Source organism: Aphelocoma coerulescens, chromosome 5 (assembly GCF_041296385.1).
Source record: "Aphelocoma coerulescens isolate FSJ_1873_10779 chromosome 5, UR_Acoe_1.0, whole genome shotgun sequence".
Lineage (NCBI taxonomy): Eukaryota > Metazoa > Chordata > Aves > Passeriformes > Corvidae > Aphelocoma > Aphelocoma coerulescens.
Window position 1 is genome coordinate 45,308,296 of NC_091019.1, and position 19,265 is coordinate 45,327,560.

A 19,265-nucleotide genomic window follows, 5' to 3' on the forward strand; every position below is an offset into this window, starting at 1 on the left:
TGAAGCAGCAACATGAGAATGAGCTAATGGGTGATTCTTGCTAACGCACTAATAAAATGGAACTGAAAGTTTCTGGCTCTTCCCTAAACTGCCCCATCTTGTTTGGAAAAGAAACCCTTGGGAATTTAGCATTCAGAAGAAGCTGACTGTTCCAAGTTCTGCTTTTCAGATGTTTTATGTTGATCTTCCTTCTTTTGTAGACTTAAGGAATCCAGCCAGCAAGGATCTGGCGTAGTGAGATGTTTGGGCCTCAGCTCTCTTCCCACAGTTCATCTGCAAGGCTGAAACCATTGCTAGAGGTATTGATTGTGGTGCCAAGAGGAGGGAATGAGAGTATGAGAATTCAGAAAGGAAATCTTTGATTGTCTTCCCTGCATGAAACATTTTCCTGAAGCAAAATAGGACCTAGCTTTGCTTGCAACTGCCCCAAAAGACCTCACAAGAAAATTGAAGCCTTGTGTAAGATATGTTCTGCTCTGGATCTCCAGTATGAACACAGGTTAGCTGCAAGAATGTTTTTGTCCTCTCCCCTACTGCAGCTGGAGTGACTTTGAATAATCTGGAAAACTTAACAAGTCCTGAGAAACAATCAATCATTTCTTGATAGGTCACATTTTCCAGGCAGAAGAGATCTGTCCTGGCTTTCTACCATGCTCTGGCCAATTCAGCAGATGATAATTACTATTCCACTGAGCTGGTTCTCACACAAGCACAAATATCATATTCCTCAGCTCTCTGTCATAAGTATTTGTTCAGGCAGGTCACCAGATTTGTGTTAGGTCTCCTGCTGTGTTCTCTAACACCCTTGTATTTCTAATCCTGCCAGTCCAGGCCATCCCATGGACTTCTGTGGCTTTGATGAAGGGATGAAGTTTCCAAACTTTGCTGCATTAGTCCAGCCCTCCTGGAGTGACTCACTAGTTTAGTTTCCTCTTTAGATGTTAGACCTGTGTAGTATTGCGGCTGTTCTGGGTGGCTTGGAAATTATTTTGAGAGAGTCTGGAATAAAGGCAAGAGGGTTTCAGTTCCCATTTTTCCAGACTCTTGCCTCCTCACACTCTGCCTTCCGATGGCACGCTGTTATATAGGGATCTAAACAGTATCACAGCTGCAGAAACCTTCCATGCAGATGGCACCACTCCACTCCTGGAAAAGGTGTTAGGGGTCTTGCTGGGGAGAAGAGGCCACACCTCTCTAGCCTCTCCTTAGGACCTCAGGTATCCATAATATTTTTAGCTGGCTTGTCCCAGTGACACCACTCAGACCTTGGCAGCACAGCTGATATCAGCAGGATACAGTTCAGCTAGCTGGAAGGATTGTCACATGGAAGCCTCTTCAATTGTTAAGGAATTAGCAATGGCCTTAGAATGATTATTTTTAAAAGGGGGAGGGAAATGCAAATTTTCATCACTTCTCCTATTAGGGCAATTTAAGTACTAAGTGGAGAAGCAATTTTCTCTAGAGAAGCCATTTGCTGAGAAGTCTCCCTCTGTCCCTCAAGGGACAAGCCTCCCTCACAGCTGCAGAGAGATGCCCACTGCCATTTCCAGGACTACACATACAACTGGTAGTGTATCCCCTCAATAAAAAATGTACAAGCATGTATGTTTTGTGACGTGAAACACAAATCCATACCATTTTAGCCTCTCAGATTTTCTCCTTGGATCAGCTGAGATGTTCAGTCTAGTCATTCAGATATTTTTTGCTTCTGATTTCTTCACTTGAACTTCCCAGCCAACCAAAAGAAGTTGTGTATGGATATAAGGACTTGGAAGTAACAAGTGACCTGTGAATAATATTCATCAGCGTAAAAAAACACTGCTGTATTGTGACAAGGCCTCAGCACAACAGGGAAATATGAACACCTTATTTGGGAGCTGGTGTGAACACAGACAAAGATAACACTAGCAGTAGAGAATACATGGGAAAACAAGCTATTCCCAGTGAAAGGAGTGGATCCAAAGGCAGCCTGAATAACTGCCCTCAAAACCACTTTAGGAGACTCCAGTCTGCCAGTCTGAAGACAGGGTGAACATACAGAACGGGGCACCAAGATCAAGTCAACAGATACAGCCAAAAAGAGCAAGCTGACTACATACTCAGCCCTAGGGCAGAGAACAATTACAGCAGCTGACTGCCTCGGCAAGCCCAGAGATCAAAGAACAAAGCATTATTAATTACTGCCATTATAATCATTAGCATAGTGCCCAGTAGTTCTGGTCATGGACCAGTACCTCACTGTGTTAGACAGTGTGCAAATAGAGAAGAAAAGAATGGGCCCTGCCCAAGGAATGCCGAGTTTCAATATTAAATGTGAGACAGCTACAATAGGAATGAAGAGGACAAAGAAGTGATAGTGTCACAGACAGAGGAAAGATGCTTGGAATCCAGACCAACAACTTGGCTACCTCCAGGGCAGCCTCTCAATTACCTGGAAGCAAGCAGGTTGCTTAAAGGTCTTTACAATGCACTCTGGTTCTTTCAATTCAATGAGATGGTTTATAGAGGTGCCAGATATCCATGATTTGTCTCTTGAAACAGCAGCTGAAGGAATGTTTTACTTCAGAGTAAAAAGAGGAGAATGAATCTCCACCTAAGAAAAGGCTGATTGAACTCTGGACACTGCAGGTGCTGTGCGATGTCTTCTCCATGCTTTCCACCACATGCTGCTTGTTCCAATGCTGCTCACAAGACAGAGACCACGTGTAATGTTCCCCTGCAACCAGGGCAATCGCACTATCTCTTCTCAGAGTAGTTCACAGTTCTCACCTTCCAAAAGCCACATCACACCTGGCACTTCTTCCTCTCAAAGGAGGAAGGCTGAAAAGGCTGTTCATCCTTGGGTGGTCCAGGACTGGTCTGAGGCACAGCTGGAACTGACAACTGATTCTTATGAAAGAGGATACCAGATACCCCTCACCAACACTGCAGGGATCAGACGAGTGATATGCCCCTGCACTGGAACAACTGTCCCTGTGTCATTTCTCTGTCTTTCATCAATGACAACATCCATTCTATTTTTAAGGTAACAACGGAGTCCATGATCTTCCAAGTGTTTCTAGTCAATGTTGTGACTAACAAATGGCGGTATTTTTGATCCTCCTCTAATACACCCCCATGAAGAGCTTACAATGTTTCAGACATCAGTCAATGTAATCTCCCCATCTCTAATCTCTCGTCTTCCTGCCATGGTCCATTACCCCTGTGTCACCAGTGGAGAGGATGGTGCCTCATACACAGAATTACCTACTCAGAGCCACAGAGCCAGTCAATGGTGACTCTGGAATTTGAAAGGAGAAAAGACATGTCTGTCCACACTGGGTCTTCCAGCTCTAAGCAGAATTCTCCCACTCCCATGTGATTCCCTTATAACCACATCTGTGAAAATGTCCTGCTTAAAGCTTCCTTTTAATCTTTCTTCTGATGTTTCCACATTCTTATTTTGTAATGGTCATGCTCACATTTTGCTCATTTTCCCAGTGCTCTCATAACCTCCTCAGATGGAATTTTTTTCCCCTTTAAAAAGATTCCAGCCACTTCTTGGAACCCTCTGTATTTTATATATCTCTAGATCAGACTGTTAAATAGAGCCTATTCCTCAGTATCTGAATATCTCATAATCTTTAATATATTCATAATGACAATATCCCATGAAGGAGACAGATATTACTCTCTGCATCTTAAAGTCAGGAAGCAGAGGCATAGAGGGACTAACCATAACCACTAGCCAGTGCTAAGCATTAATTGCAACAAAAGTCAAGGACTAAAACAACCAGACAATTTCAAATTGTAACACTGCTGTTCATTTTCTAAGACTGCTTTCTGAAATTGCTAAGGGGTCAATTCTTCCATCTTTTATCTGCTGTCATGAGGTTGTGTCCATGTAACAAATCTTGAAAACACACAACAGGAACAGCAGCCTGAAGAACAACTGCACAAAAAGACACTGTCCCAGTGCTTCCAAAATGAGGTATCCTAACAGCAAGTAGCAGGGTAATTGCCTTAGTATTATTCTCCCCACTGTGGCTCACAAGGAACCAGATTTGGTTATAAGGGCAATGCTGATTTGTGTAATATCTCTTTTGATATTTGTGTAATATCTCTTTTTGACTGCTTTCCCCAAATACAGTCTCCAGCTGGCACTGCTGGAATCAGAAAACGCAGCAAGGTGGACCAATAATCTGACCCAGCAGGACACTTCTTACACTGATACAAAGGTCTGGAAAAGTAAAAAAAAAACTCCATTTCTTTTGTAACCATTCTTTATGCTGGATTTTTTTTTGTTTATACTGGAATAATATTCACTGTGTCCCCTTTGACGTCCTGATGTCACCATTGATAACAATGTAGGAACTGCACCTTGGCCTATGCCATGCAATGCGTCTGCAGCCCTTCTTTGTATGAACTGTCCCAAAGGAAGGGCCATAGACTCTCCTTCCTTCAGTCAAAGACTGCAGGTACTGTCCCTAAGTGATCAACTGCCTTGCCTAGACATCAGAATATCTTCAGCACAGGAACATAATTAAGACACATCAGTGTATCTGTGTTAGTTTATGGGATAAAAATGAGAAGCCAGATGTCTGCCTAAGGGAGTATATAAAGACCACATGGTCTGGCTAGATGAGTGACAATGATTACACATGTCTGGGAACAAGGCTATTAAAAGGAGGAATGAGGAACTTTCTGAGGCTGGCAAGCATCTCAACTGGCCACCTACCCAAAAGATCAATAAACTGCTCACCTCATGCACTTCACAGAGAAACAGAACAGCATATCAAAGGGCATTTCATCCTCTGGTATTTCATCTCACCTCAGAAATACACCTTACAAAGAAGCAAATTGCCCTCTTAGCAGACTATGGAAGATGCCTAAGTGACTAATTTAGGCAATGTCCCAAGGTTTAGAAAGCTGATGCTAGGGGAGGCATATGCCACCCTGAATCTTTCATTTTTATTTCTGTTCAATAAGCTTCAGAATACCAAGACAATTCTAGTGCACTGGAGAATATAACCTGAAGTGTACAAATACGTACAGAGCTAAGTAGTATTGCTGTAGATTTCCAGGCTTCTTAGCCTGGAATTAGTTCTGTGAAACTGGGAAACAGTGAAGTATAAAAAGAAGGTGACACAACTGATACCAAACAAAGTGACGACACAGAATATCATGTCCCATTGAAAACCTCAGTGTTGGTTTTAATGCATTTACAAATTTGGTTGGTAAGATAACTAGTACTGGTACAATATATTTAGGTTTCTGTAAGGCAGCTGACTTTGTCTTTTCTGGCCTTTGATAAAAAAAGTCATTATACAAATCAATGCTGCCCTTACTAAACAAATTCAATTCCCACTCAACTGATGCATCATTAAAAAGTAATTGTAAATGGAGGATTATCATTATATGTGACTTATTCTACTGAGCACCTAAGAAATCTGTTTTGAGTGCAAAACTACTCAATATCTCTATTAATTAACTAAAAGAAAAATAGAAAATCCATTTGTGTGACAGAAGAATTGGCAATAAAATAAATAATGATGGGTCATGGTAGTAACAAAGATCCACCTGGAGATCTTTGTAAGGTGGGCTTATCCGAACAACACAAGTCTGATTGCAGTCAAGTGCAAAGTCATAACTAGCACAAGAGCTTCCAAAGTGGGAGTGTCTCCAGGACTGCAGGGATCTGAAAAAAAATGTTCCAAGATGATGAGAGAAAACCAAATACACACATCTGCAGGAAGGATGCTGATCAGCTGGAAAAGGTTCTGAAGCAAAATACAGGAATAATATGGAAGCCGTAAAACACATCCCTCTGTAACAGATTGGGATGCTTAATCTGATTATTTAAGGTAGTTTGTTTATAGTCTCTAAGTAGATATATATAGGAAAGAGTTCTGACAGTACTTGACTGTTGTTTTTAAGAAAAACAGGTGTATCAATATTTGGTGGTTTGAATGAGACACAAGGAAGATTTAGATAAACAAGTCTGAACAGTAAGGTCAATTATCTTGTCTAGGATGCAGAAGAAATTCTGCTCTTGGAGTTCTTTAACTCAAGAGAGAGCTTAAAAATATGCTCCCACTCAGCCCTCGATCATCCCTCACACAACTGATCCAGAAACACCTGCTGAGGATCTATGTTTTGAGCTACAGCCAGCACAAAATAACCTCTAAGATCTTTATGTTCTTCAGCTGGTCACTTGTGGAACAGTTAATGTTAAAGGACATGGGGAGAGGAGTGTGAGCTGGGTATCCTTATGCCACTGGCTCACTAAGTTGAACAGGGATTCAGAATAGAGGGATACTGAACTCAGGAGAACACAACACTGTCAGGAAACAAACTGATCCCCTCTTCTTCCTTGGACTTCACTGCACAGCCTCTCTCTAGACTGATTAACCCCTGCCTATCCTGAACCACTGTCACAGCCCAGCTATCATGGATGTGATGGATGTACAAAGCAGAGCAAAACCCAGACCACTCCCTTACTCACTGTCTCACCACAGCAGGTAATCACGTTCATTAGCAAGGTCATCCAGCACAACTCTATGTGCAGTACTGAGAGAAATTCTACAATTTTTTTCTCAATCTTTTCATAGGAGCCTCTGGAGTAAGTGAATAATGACCCTTATCTTAGGGCAGGCCCTGCATACCCATGACTATGCACAATGTGTGTGGGGAAGAAGGTGACAGAAGTGCAAAGCCTCTGACTTGCAGCTTTTCCACAGCCAGGACTTATTCATTGAGAGGATGACATGTGACCTCTGCAGCCATGGGGTCACAGGGAAACTATCGAGGAGGGCAAATATTAAAACTGTATGGAAATACATCAAATATTTGAAAGTAACACTGAGGGGATGGCAGTGCTAAAGGTTTCAGCAGTTCTTTACTTGTGTCAAGGGAGGATATTTGTGTGTACTTGTGTGACTGTCCTCTCTGAATATATGATGAGAGCATAACATGAAATGGAGGGGGGTATGTACATGCAGGGATTTTTTCTGCTTCTTTTGTGTTTTACAGAACCTGACTATAAACAGCTGTGACTGCCGATTTGAAATGACCCTGAGCCAGACACCACACAGCCCCCTGAAATGAATTGAAATGAATCTTTGCATCACTCTGATTCTGGGATTTGATTTAGGCTGGGTTTTTTTTTAGTTGTTATTGCTGTTGCTGTCGCTCCAGCTCACATATTCCAGTTTAGTCTTGTGGGACACGTGACACTCAAAATTTGGTAAGTGTGTGGCAACAGGTTTTGCCAACAAGAATCTAGGACACACATCAAGTCAAGAATCAGTCTTTCATCCCTAAGACTAGATGTGGCAGAAAACTTGATAGCTGCTGGTTCACTTGCTCTTAATCCCTTCACTCCTGAAAACTTTCTTGACCAATCTTCCCTTCAGCTGCTCAAACTCCTGTCTTATGCTAATGTTATACACAAAGATAAGATTAAGAATCAAGTGCCCTAAACAAAAGTATATTCCTTCTTCCAGGTATATTATATTTGCATACTGAAATCAGTTCACAGTTTATTAAATACAATTTATTAAACATTTTTCAGGGCTAGAGACACAGAGTCGGAAAGGCAAAGCTTGAGGCATAAAGCTCATCAAAGTAGCTGCAGAGAAGTGGGCAGCCAGGAGTTTGGAAGCCTTTGCTTGTCCACAAAAGCATGAGCTATCCTCTGGTCAAAACAGGACAGGGATATAGCCCCTGTTTGAGATATAGCCCAGTTTGAGAGACAAACTGACAACCTCAGTTTAACCAGTTCATGTACCCCTATTCTGAGCTTATAAGAAAAGTTATATAGAGCTATTGAAAAGAAATCAGCTTACAAATAAAAATATGAATCAGAAAATTCTCATTTCAGTCAAATAGTCAAGTAAATAGAAAGTAAAGACATGTAGGACCATAAGGGCTCTCAAAGATCGCTCTTGTTCTATGGCAGTCTATCTTCGGAGTTCACAGAGCTCTGTCTAATCTATGCTGACACAAAGAAAAGGACACCTTTACTCAATCAGGTTTTGGCCATTTCTTCATTTACCAGAAACTTACAAATTCTGATCTTTGATTAGGACCAGCACAGACCTGGAGGCTTCTTTTAAAATCCTAGCCACCCCTTTGATAGCAAACAGCTTAGGGTTAGGGTTAACCCTGAGAACTTCTCCTTCAAAATGTATCTCCACAAATTGTGCTTCTATTTCATAATGATTCCATTTACTCACATTTCTGCCATAGACTTAGAAGAAGGTTAGAAGAGACATTGAAATCCTTACTGAAATACAGATATAAATACCTATTATTTTGCCATTCACTGTTAGGCAGTTACACTGTCAAAAAGGGATTTAGATTGCTTTGACATTATTTGTTCTTAACAAATGAAGCCAGGTAGTCCTAGATTACCTTGATATCCTTTAGGTGCTTATGAATTGATTATTTGATAATTTATTCCAGTGTTCTTTCAGACATTGAAGCTAGCTGACTCACAATGTCAAAGTCTGCTTTCACCCCTTTTTAAGACGGATGCTTCCCTGCCCTCTATTAATTCTCTTTAACTCCTCCATACAAGTCTTAATGCTGAGCAAGCAATTAAGTGATGAGATCAGCCAGTATCTCATGACCCACTGTGAGGAATCTCATGTTAATACATTCCTGACTTGGAGTCCTGTTGTGTATTACTGAACCCTGTGAGTTGCTCTGCCTTCAGAAACATCTTTTGCTCATTTACTTCAGAACAATAGCTAAGGTTTTCAAATTTTTCTCTAAATGTAATGCAGTATAGTCTGTAAAACTAGATTTTGCTAATGTTAAAATTCACCAAAGCACTTTGCAATTTAACCCTTTCTGAGGAATGGGGATGCATCCTGATTTTGCAGGTGGACTACTTTATATATGGAAGAGGGAAAGAAGTTTTAGGTGGACTGTAATATAGTATAGCAGAAATAGAAATAGATTGTTCTACCATAGATGAAATAAAACCTGCTAGTAGTTTATACAAAAAAAATCTAGGAAAGTATTTTGTCTGTTGGTAAGGCTGAAGTGCTACAAACAGCACTGTCAGGCTTGCTCTGTGTCAGAAGAAAGCTGGACAATGGAATATAACAGCGACTGAGATATCATTAAAGATTTGTGCTAAAAACTGATAGTGGATATGTGTGTTTTATTTAGATTTTTATGTTTTATTTTTAATTGATATGTTCTAGTATCACAAACCAACTAATGATTAACTACCCTTTTTTAAACTTTTATGACACTGACACTAAAGCATGACACTTCTATTAATTACAATCCTATTACAATCCTATTGAGTGTCTTGGACTAAAGGTTTGTGGGCCTTCAAAAGCATACACATGGGAGTGCAGATTTCTCTCCCCATGACAGACTCCTTACATTGACATTAATATAATCTCACAGTGGTCCTAAGATTGCTCAGTATCTGTGGACACTGGCGTTGTTTAGTACTGGTGACCTTTGGAAGAGTATATTACTACAGTAATTTTAAAGCTTCAGGATAGAAATATCAGAAAGGCTAAAACTTACACGACATGAAAAGCTTATGATTTGGGGTGCAGTGCCACATGGATCCCTGCTGCCATCAAGTCAAACGTTCTCACGAATTACATTAGAAAACAGCTGCAAACCCCCTGGTATAAGACTTTGTTTTGTTTATGTACTGCACAGAGCTACACTGGCCTAAGCTGTATAAGCAGACACATCACCTATATAAGCATCTCTCTTTGTACTGCATGGAATTCTTTTCTCCATATGCTCATAAACTCTCTCTCTAGAGTATCTGAGAGCAGAACAATGCATGGCATCCCACTGTGCTGATTTTCTTTCCCACATCTCAGGAAAGGTAAAACCTTTTTCTTCATTGTAACTGATTTAATTGTATTTTCCAGCTGCTTCTTTCCTCACTCCCTCTCTTTCACTGTTTTAGCTCGTTTCACTCGTGCTTTCTTTTTATCTCTTTTTTCTTTCACCTTCTTGTCTTTTCTCTGCTGTTTTCAGATCTGTCTTCAGTAAAGCCAGAGAAAGGAGATTTATATCTTCAAGCAGAGTGATCTGTAAAGCCATGACCCTGCTTACAGAATGCCTTGTCTTTCATTATCCTAAGGTTCAGAAGAACAGTGCTATCAACATGCAAAGAAAGAGGCTTTTCTAATATATTCTTGGATAGTTTCACAGGCGGCCTTGAAAACAAACATAAAGACCTAGAATTGATGTAGAAAGTAGTGGGGGAAGGCTGAAGCCTTCTGGGGCTCTTCACATGACTTCTTTGAAGGCAGAGGAAGCAGCTATCCATGTCCATGTCATACGAACAAACATTCTTATGAGCAAAAATAATCTATTTCAAAGGCTCTGCAATTATCTCTAGTGTCTGGAGTAGGCGAATTTTGCAGAGGTTAGCTGGAGCTAGAAGCCAGCACTGCAGGCAGGCCCAGGAGAATGAGTACAGAGTTGCCAGCACCCTCCATACCACAACCAAACCTGAACCTTTGGTGAGGACTGTCCTAAATTTCAGTAACAAATAGGTGCACAGGAGCATCTCTTCATGGGCCACTTTACTATCTTGTTTCAATGTGGGAGGTTCAACACCAATTGTAGCTTGGAAGATCAGAGTGCTCCAGGGATCGTATTGATAGGACTGGATGAACAGCAGTATGGCTCAGAACAGAGCAGAGCTTGACCTCTTCTTCAAAGCCAGTGTTAAGATTTCCTGTCATCTGCAGCCTAAGCTGCTCCTGGGCATCCCTTGCCATCCATCCCAGCCACAGCAGACATGTGTCTCAAATACAAGTGGTGACTGATGCTTTACAACAGATCTAAGGGGCCTTATGATACCAAAATGCTCTAAATTGGAGAATGGGGGATGTTGTGTAGCATCTTAGGTCAGAGTGTACTTTTCTCATTGTGTTGGTGGTGGTGAGCTTCTGCAAGCAATACCCAACACAGTTCCCTGTACGCTGAAGTGCTGGTCACTCTAGGGGCATAAAACCACTCTTGGTTAATGAAAAACAGCGATTCAGACGTTGTAACTGCAAAATTTTTTAAGCACAGCATGCCTGTAACTGCATGGAGTGGAAAGATAAGCTTCACCATACATGTCTTTCACCACCCATGCAGGCACACCATCAGACCTTCCAAGTCTGCGTTTGCAAGTAATTAGAAGCTTTGTGTGTGTGTAGTGCTTTTTTCCCCTCTATTTTCTACAATACCTAAACCACCATATAAATTACAGCTAGAAAAATTGTATCTGATCCCATTTAAACTGTTGCTTTACAGTCAGTATTGAGTGGCTTCTTCCAGTCCCCAAGCACTTTTTTCCTAGCACTTTTGTTGTGTCCTCAGGCTTTTCTTACATTTGGTGTGATGGAGATTGCCCACATCCACTTTGAGCACTTTAGACTTTACTTGTTTCTGTATTGCTATGTGTATGATTTCTTATCATCTTTCTCAAAACACTTAACAGGTAAGTTTACCCATGTCTGCATTTGGCTACACCTTACATTTGTCTCCATAAACAAATTTAATATGCTGAGAGACCACCTCTGTGTTGATTTGGCCAGAAGTGGATTTAAATGTGCTACTGACCTTATGCAATAGTTAAAGCTCCTTCTTGGAAATCGCCATAGGTACCTATTTTCTCCCGTAAAAAGAAGCTGTTGAGTTGAAAACTGTCTTTTTAAGGATCTCAGAAAATCCCTCCTTCCTGACCTGAAATTGCCCTAAAATTCAGTTGGTTTACTTGTTTGTGAAAAACACCTCCTGCCATGCTGGCCAAAACCAATTAATTTCCTGCTGGTCCTCCCCTGTCTACCTCTGCCCACTGTTGGTCTCTTGTTTTATTATTAGACTGTGAACATTTTGGGGCAGAGAGCCTTTTTTTTAGTATTATGGTTTACTAAAACAAGTGATCTTGGACCATGGGTAGGACTCCGAGGTGACACTGGAAGAAAAGTGACCACAAAACTCAAGTGCTCTGCATCCTCATTTGGCAGTTTGTAATTCAGAGTTTGGCACCTCAACGCTCAACAGAGAAGCAGAGAGACTGAGCTCTGGAATCATCAGTTTTATTATTAAATGTTAGTATGATTAGCTATTCCTTTGAAATCAGTGATGTGTCTAATGTCAGAGAAAAGACAGGTCCTATACCCTTATGCTTTAACAACCTAAATGTGACTATATAGCGTGAGATTTGAAAGCCTGAGTACATGTAGTTTGTTGAGTGTCAAATGTGGAGCAGGAAACAAGGGTAACTGCAGCATCTGAGGGAGGCAAGTATCTCAGACAGATAAAAGGCAGGAGAATAAAAAGATTAAAAATATTAAATTGGGAGAAGGAAAATGCAGGATGCTCATGAACAAGCATTCCCTCCCTGTGCAATGTGTGAAACTGCAGAATACTCTGAAACCTTACAGGGCTTAATAAGAAATATCACCGGTTTCAGTTCTGGGCCCCAGAACTGGAAAGTGCTCACTTTACTTGCCTGCTCATTGAACATATTTATTTACTGCATGAAGAGAGTGACCCAACAGTGACCCTGCAAGGAATGCACTGCACAGAATTTAAGCGTGTTCCTACCTCTAAATGTGGGGGGGAAATATGGTGAAACGGGCAAGTACAAACAGAAAGAAAACTTTGTACAGAATCACTGCCTGGACTGTTTGATTTTTGAAATGCCTCCATGAGTGGGAGGCAGACGGAGCTCCCAGGGAGCGAGGCAGCTCTAGCCCTGCGAAAGGAGCCCCGAGCAGCAGCGCAGCGCAGCTCCCGCGGGGCACGAAGTCCCGCACAGCCACCGAGCCTGGCCGCGCACGGCCAGCAGGCTGTGTGCTCGCTCTGAGCTGGCCCCAGCTGCTGCTCCTTGCTCCTTTGACGTGTATGTGTGTGTTACATGACTATAGAAGGAGCAATCAGTCAGCTCCCAGGAATCTTAGCAACAGCCGCGTCCCCAGAAAAGGCTTGTAGCAGCTGGAGCGGTGATGACTCAGCAGCATGGTCTCTCTGGCCTCTTGCTGATCCCTGGCAAGGACTGCAGTCCAACTTCTGGCTCCCTTGTTTGGGTCAGTGCTTTCTTGCTGGCACCAGTAGATGAATTCCTGGATCCTGCTGGCCTTGGCATTCGAAAGCAACTAAAAATTAGCCGATAGCTGCAGCCAAAAAAGTTTTTTGTTCCCTTTTTTCTTTAACGACAAATTAAAAAAATCAAATCAAAACAGAACAAAACTGAACAAAACCCACAGAATCCTGTTAGTACACTGTAACAGGAGACAAATGGCAGAGTTCATCTGTGGCGGATGTGTAGGGGAAGATGATCACATGCCAGGAGGCCCACGTCCCTGTAGTCCCTTGGGGAATGAAACAGATGGGTGGGTTGGGGCTGGGCTGGAGACTATACAAAACATCACTAGAAGGTTTGTTTTTCTGTGCAGAGAATTTGGGGCTGTGGTGTTGAGTAATTCTGTCGACATTTCACCTAGTTCAAGTCACTAGTGCAATGAATCTACTTGGCCTCGAGTTGTTTTCAACTCCGAGGATAATGTTAACATCACAGACTCCGTCCACCCTCCTGCGGTAATTCCACAGACGACCGAGAAGAAAAATTGGGATTAAGGAGTCACGGGTCAGGACTGCGGCGTGTCTGCACGGCGGGAGGAACCTTGTGCTGGAGCGGTGAAGGGACACAGGCGTGGGTGGGCAGAAGGTCTGCAGGGTCCCCGGGCAGTGCTGCCGCCGGGAGAGAGGCCCCTGAAGAACCGAGGGGGAAAGAGAGCGGACAAGAAGGGGCCACAAGAGCCGGGGCGGGGGGCTGGATGTCTGGATTCTTTTGGCAGAGGGCTGCCGGGAAGCTTGCTGGTCCTGTGCCAGGCTACAGCGAGCTCCGCTTAGTCCCTCCCTTTCACGAGCACTAAAAATTCATCCTGAAACAAAAACATCCATGTGTGTGTCTGCGTGTATAACAATCTGCCTTCTCAGCAGCACCACCGCCACCCCGGCATCGCTGGCCTCATTACTGGGAGCAGGAAATGAGTAAAACACAAATGGCTGGGGAGGAGGCAGGAGGGGCCGCCCCGCTGCCGGCCATGGGGGTTGCTGGGAGCTGCCGCGCCTTGGTGCAGATGTCGGAGACGTCAAATGTCTGCCGGAAATTACAGCTCATGTCGGGCGGGGAGACGTGCGCTTCCCCGGCTGGGGAGCCCAGCGGGAGCCCCCTTACCCCGCGCCGCCCTCCCCGCGCTGGGGCCGGCAACCCCGGCCCTCGCCAAACCCAGCTCGTTAAATTAGCTCGACTGGAGGAAAAATGCACGTAGGAAAATGTCTCGGAGCAGGAAAAGGGAAAAAAAGAGGAAAGAAAAAAAAAACCAACAAAAAACCACAAAAAAAACACCCCAAAAGAAAAAAAAAAAAACAACCAACCCTCGCCTGGAGAGGGTCGCGGGAGGGGGGGGCGGGACCTGCCGGACGGGCGGCTCGGCGGGGAGGCTACGGCCGCGGCCATTGCAGGAAAGCGGGGAGGAGCGAGGCGGTAGCCCCCAGCCCCGCGCAGGCCAGCAAAGCTGCCGGGAGAGGCCGTCCCCCTTCGCTCAGCAGCCCAGAGCGTTTCCCAAGTAAACGCGGCAGCGCGGCCTCTGCGTCGGTTCGGGCCGGCAGCGAGGGCGGCGGGGACCGTCCTGCCCCACAGGCGCGGCAGCGGGGAGGCGGGTGTGCCGCACTCAGATCCGCAGTCCTCATAGCGGTGACCGCCGGCAAAAGGCTGGGAACGTGGGAAAGTGACCGGATGTGCACAGCAAAACAGGTTACAGGAGGGTGCTGTAAGTGTAGCAGAGCGTAAGAGCATTTGGATGCCCTGGGGAATGTCTGCCAGAACAGCAAGAGCAACACCTTAACTGCCTCGAATAGGAAAGAGCAGGGTGCCTCATGGTGCGATTCCAGCATTACTCACCCCAAGGATCAAGCGCTTCCCCACCCAGTTACATATGACCAGGAAATTACAGGCTGCGCTGCTCCCTGCCTGAGCGGCTGCCATATCATATGATACACAGCAGAGCGGCGTGTCTGATGAAACAGCACAGCAGTGTGTGCTTAGTGAAATGCTAATGTTTTGCGGAAAAGACGGGCTGGGCTGGGTCAGACTCTCATTTGGTATCCTGAATGCATGCTCCCTCTTGCACATTTTGCCATTAATTAAAATACTGGATAAAAATGAAATCCTAATCTTTCTTACGCTTGCTGCTCACTGATCTTCTTCTAGTAGACTTCACAGCCAGCCCTCTGTGGCTTAGGTGTTGCAATTCCTCTCTCTCTTACTTCATCCATCCAATTTGTGGACAAACTAATTTTTCTCCACACCCAGTACTCACAAAATCTTTTTTCCTATAGCCATTGTATCAAGGGCTCTGCATCTCTCATCTTTATTACTATAGCATTCATATCCCAGATGAGACATCACCTCTCCTCTCTGCAGTACACAGCAAATGGTTCTCTCTGCAGCACACGGTCATGTCCCTGGCTTGAATTTATCTACTACTTCCTACTTAACTGTTTAAGAAACTTGTAACAATGAAAGTCACCTGTGCAAGACTGTGCATCCATCTTTTCTGGTATGCTTCTCCCTGTCTCCTCCACTAATAACGTGAGCTTTTGCTAGCCCTGCCAGTCTCCTCACACCCTTTCATGCCGTTCTCTAATACCTCTGCTTCACCTTTTGCAGCAGCATCTCTACTCAGGTCAGCTTTCTGCAACTAAAGCAGTCTGATCTCCTACAGATTTTTCTATTGATTCTAAGCACCAGTTAAAAGCTCTTTCTTCCGTGTGTTTTTAAGAGCTGCAGCCTGTGTGAATGTTCTGAAGTCTGAGAAAATACAAAGTCCTGTTGCAACCTACTTCCAAGCTGAGGAAAAGAGTCTTCTCTTGGCTTTTTATTTTAATGAAATTAATTATGAGCTAGCTTCTCACCCATCCAATTTGCTTTTAGTTGACCAGTGTATCAAAAATCATACATGCATCTGACAGACCTGTGATGTCATACACTCTCCCCCTGCCAAAGATCTTGTGATCACACAAAACTTTCTTTGCAAAACCAGGCCTAAATTGTAACTGCAAAACCATGTGCTGCTTCTCATTACACCCCTTCTATATTAGTTGTTTTCCTTTCACTATTGGTCTGTGCTTGCATTTTTAGATCTTCTGCTCCTGAGGGCATGGTCTGGGCTCTTTTCTGTTCCTGCAAAGTGTTAAGTGCCTTATGGCATAACAATTTAATTAGTTAATAACTTCGAACAATTTGCATTAGTATCATACTTCCTGCCATGTCACATCAGACCACTGCTCCAGCCTGTCAAACATGTACCTCTATCTTGTGGTGCTCTGAATCAATTGTCCCCCAGTGAGGGCCTCATGTGTGGTAGTGGTTGGACACCCAATTCCAGTCTCATTTTGCAGAGTCTGTCCAAGACTTGCTTGTTCTTAATTACTCCATTGCCCAGCCAGTCTTGGATCGGAGCTCCTGCTGTATAAAGGGACACTCTTGGCTATTTGAGGCTGGTAGAGTATCTGACAGAATGAGATTAGACAAACTGTTCAGAGGAAAGGATGGTGGCTCTGTAACACTCCCAGCATGGCAGTGATCTAGGGTAGACAAAACACAAGGATTAAGTAGGACTCCTCACTGACCCCAGTCCTTCTGTGCCTCCCAGCACTGTGGGTCGGAACTTCCTTTCACCCAGTTTCCAGGGCCTTTCTGTTTCTTAGAGATGTCTCTTTTTTCTTTAAAATCCAGTATTTGCTTTCCTAATATCATGCAGTAGCAAATTCCACAGTTTATCCTATGATGCTTTGCTTCAAGGAGGGATAATCTGTTCTTGATAACATCAAGTGATTTTTTACATCCTGTATCAATCATACTGAATTACGAGGAAAACTGGGAGTCTCCTGGGAGGGCTTGATGGCTTTACTGTGGAAAGAATCAGGAATGTGAGACTTGGGTGAAGAATTTCAATTAAAAGGAAGCCAGGAAGACTTTTGAGACAAGGTGGACACCTGTATTATATTGTAAGAAATATTTTTTGTTTGTGTATCTTGTATTTCATACCCTGCACCAAGCCTTTTTCAGCAGAGAATCCTACACTGCTGAGAATCAGCAGATGGATGATTCAGACAAAAAATAACACATTCAGGAGGGGAGAAATGCGCTACTCCTTAAAGTTGTTCATTTATCTACTGTTTGGTCTTCATAGCCTGACTGTCATCCTGCCTAGGAACAGGAAGGCAGTTTCAGGCAATGAAAGCAGTATGAGAAAAGAGATGGGAGAAGACTGCATTGCCACTTGAGAAGATTGCAAGGATCATTGAAAGTGCTGTTGAACTGAGAAGAGCCAGAAACTGAATGGCTCATTGTATGCATCTGGAACGTGGTGAACATGCTGCAAAGGCCTTCTACTGGGAGATGACTCTGGTCACTGTTCCTTCCATAGCAGCTGGTCCCTGTAGGACACTGCACCCTCCACACAAGTTGAAAAGGTGGCTGAAGACCTGAAAGAAATGCTGGTGCACCTGATGTTTATGTTACACTGTCCCAGGAGTCATGTGAGATTAACAGCTGGTAAATGATGGCATACCTGGAATAAGTTCTCTGTTGGCACTCTTGGGCAATATATAAGAAGAAAATGTGCATCTTAGTACAGGCACACTTAAACCTTATGAAGGAGACCTGTATTTTTGGAATGACAGGTCCTCCTCCATGTCTGGAGCATGACCTAGTTGGTGACTGAGATATCTGTTGTTTATAGGCAATGATTCCTCAGAAACAAATCAACTAAATGAACAAACTGGGTGATAAAGTAGAGCTGAGAACTGCATTGTCCTCCTCAGAGTCGTAAAAATTCATCCCTTTTACAACTGCTGAGTGCTTTGCCAATATCATGCCAAGGTGAGAGCAGTGGGGGGAAGGGAAGGATATTGAAAAGGAAAATAAATAGGCCAGGTAAACAGTGCTGCTGCTGCTGCTGCTCCTGCAGCAGCCGTTGTTGCCATGGCAACCGAGGTGAAGAAGAGGAGGAGGTGGAGGAGGAGGGAGGTGGGTTGATCGATAGTCCTGTGCTGGCTCATCTGGCTTCCATCCACGTGCTACTACAGAGGGAGAGAAAATCAAACAGCCACACGCAGGGTGGCCAGGTCTCCAATTCGATACATGGCAGCAGCTTGATCAATAGCTTGTTGGAAGGTGGGTAATTGACTTCCCTTCTACCCAGGAGAAAGCGGTGCAGTGACAGAGATGTGTTCGTTAGCTACTGATTCTCAGCTCTACTTTATTACCCGGCTTGTTCATTTAGGTGATTTGTTTGTTTGCTTGCTTGAGATCCCTCTTCAGTCTGATTTCTCCCTGTACCTGTCAAAGATGAGCACCAGCTGCTGGAGCAGAGCCAGAACTGCCCCCAAGTTTCTGAGTTGCTTTCCCTCTCTTCTCCTTTATCCTTTCTTTGCTCATACTGGTGTTTTTATCTCACATTGGCAGAGGTTTTGACAGGGAAAGCTGGAAACAGGAACAACCTTTTCTTCTGGGATTTCTTGACCTTCCTTTCCTGGGGTCTGGAGGAACATAATTATGGCTCATCTAAACACAAGGAGCACAGTAGCCCCTCCAAAAATTAAATAATTAGGTCTATTTTTGCACCTCATAAACCAAGAGAATTATAGGGAGAGATTTAAAACTATTATTTTTGTATGTCTGCCATTTTTCAGAGGAATTATCTGCAGAGGGTGACTAGGTGATGCTATCAGAAAAGACAAAAACCAAAGAGAGGTATCAAAGGAAAGGGCAGGAAAACAAGGGCATGCTGAGGAAAAAGGAAAAAGAGGAAGATGGGGAAAAGGAGAGATTTCCGAGGAAAGCACATACTCATGAAGTACTGAGAAAGTGTAGGCTAATTCTCCATTGCTACCTACACCTGGGCAGGGAGCCTTGGCACAAGGTACCCATTTGACCTTGAGCCAGGCAATGCTGCATTTTGTAAACAAGCCTGTATGATACAACCAAGTTCACCCTCATGCTGAATAAGCTTCTGCAGATGTTATCCAACAAAGCATAGGGGAATTTGAGTGGCAAAACCAGGACTTAATGTTTTATATTTTCTATCAAAGCAAGCAGCTCAAACCTCCCTATCACCTCCTCGGGGCACTAGGAACATAACTGACTTCAACAGGAAAAAACAATGCCATTTTGTGTGGTGCAACACCCGTCAGCAAACTGAACATAAAATGGTAAATCTAGA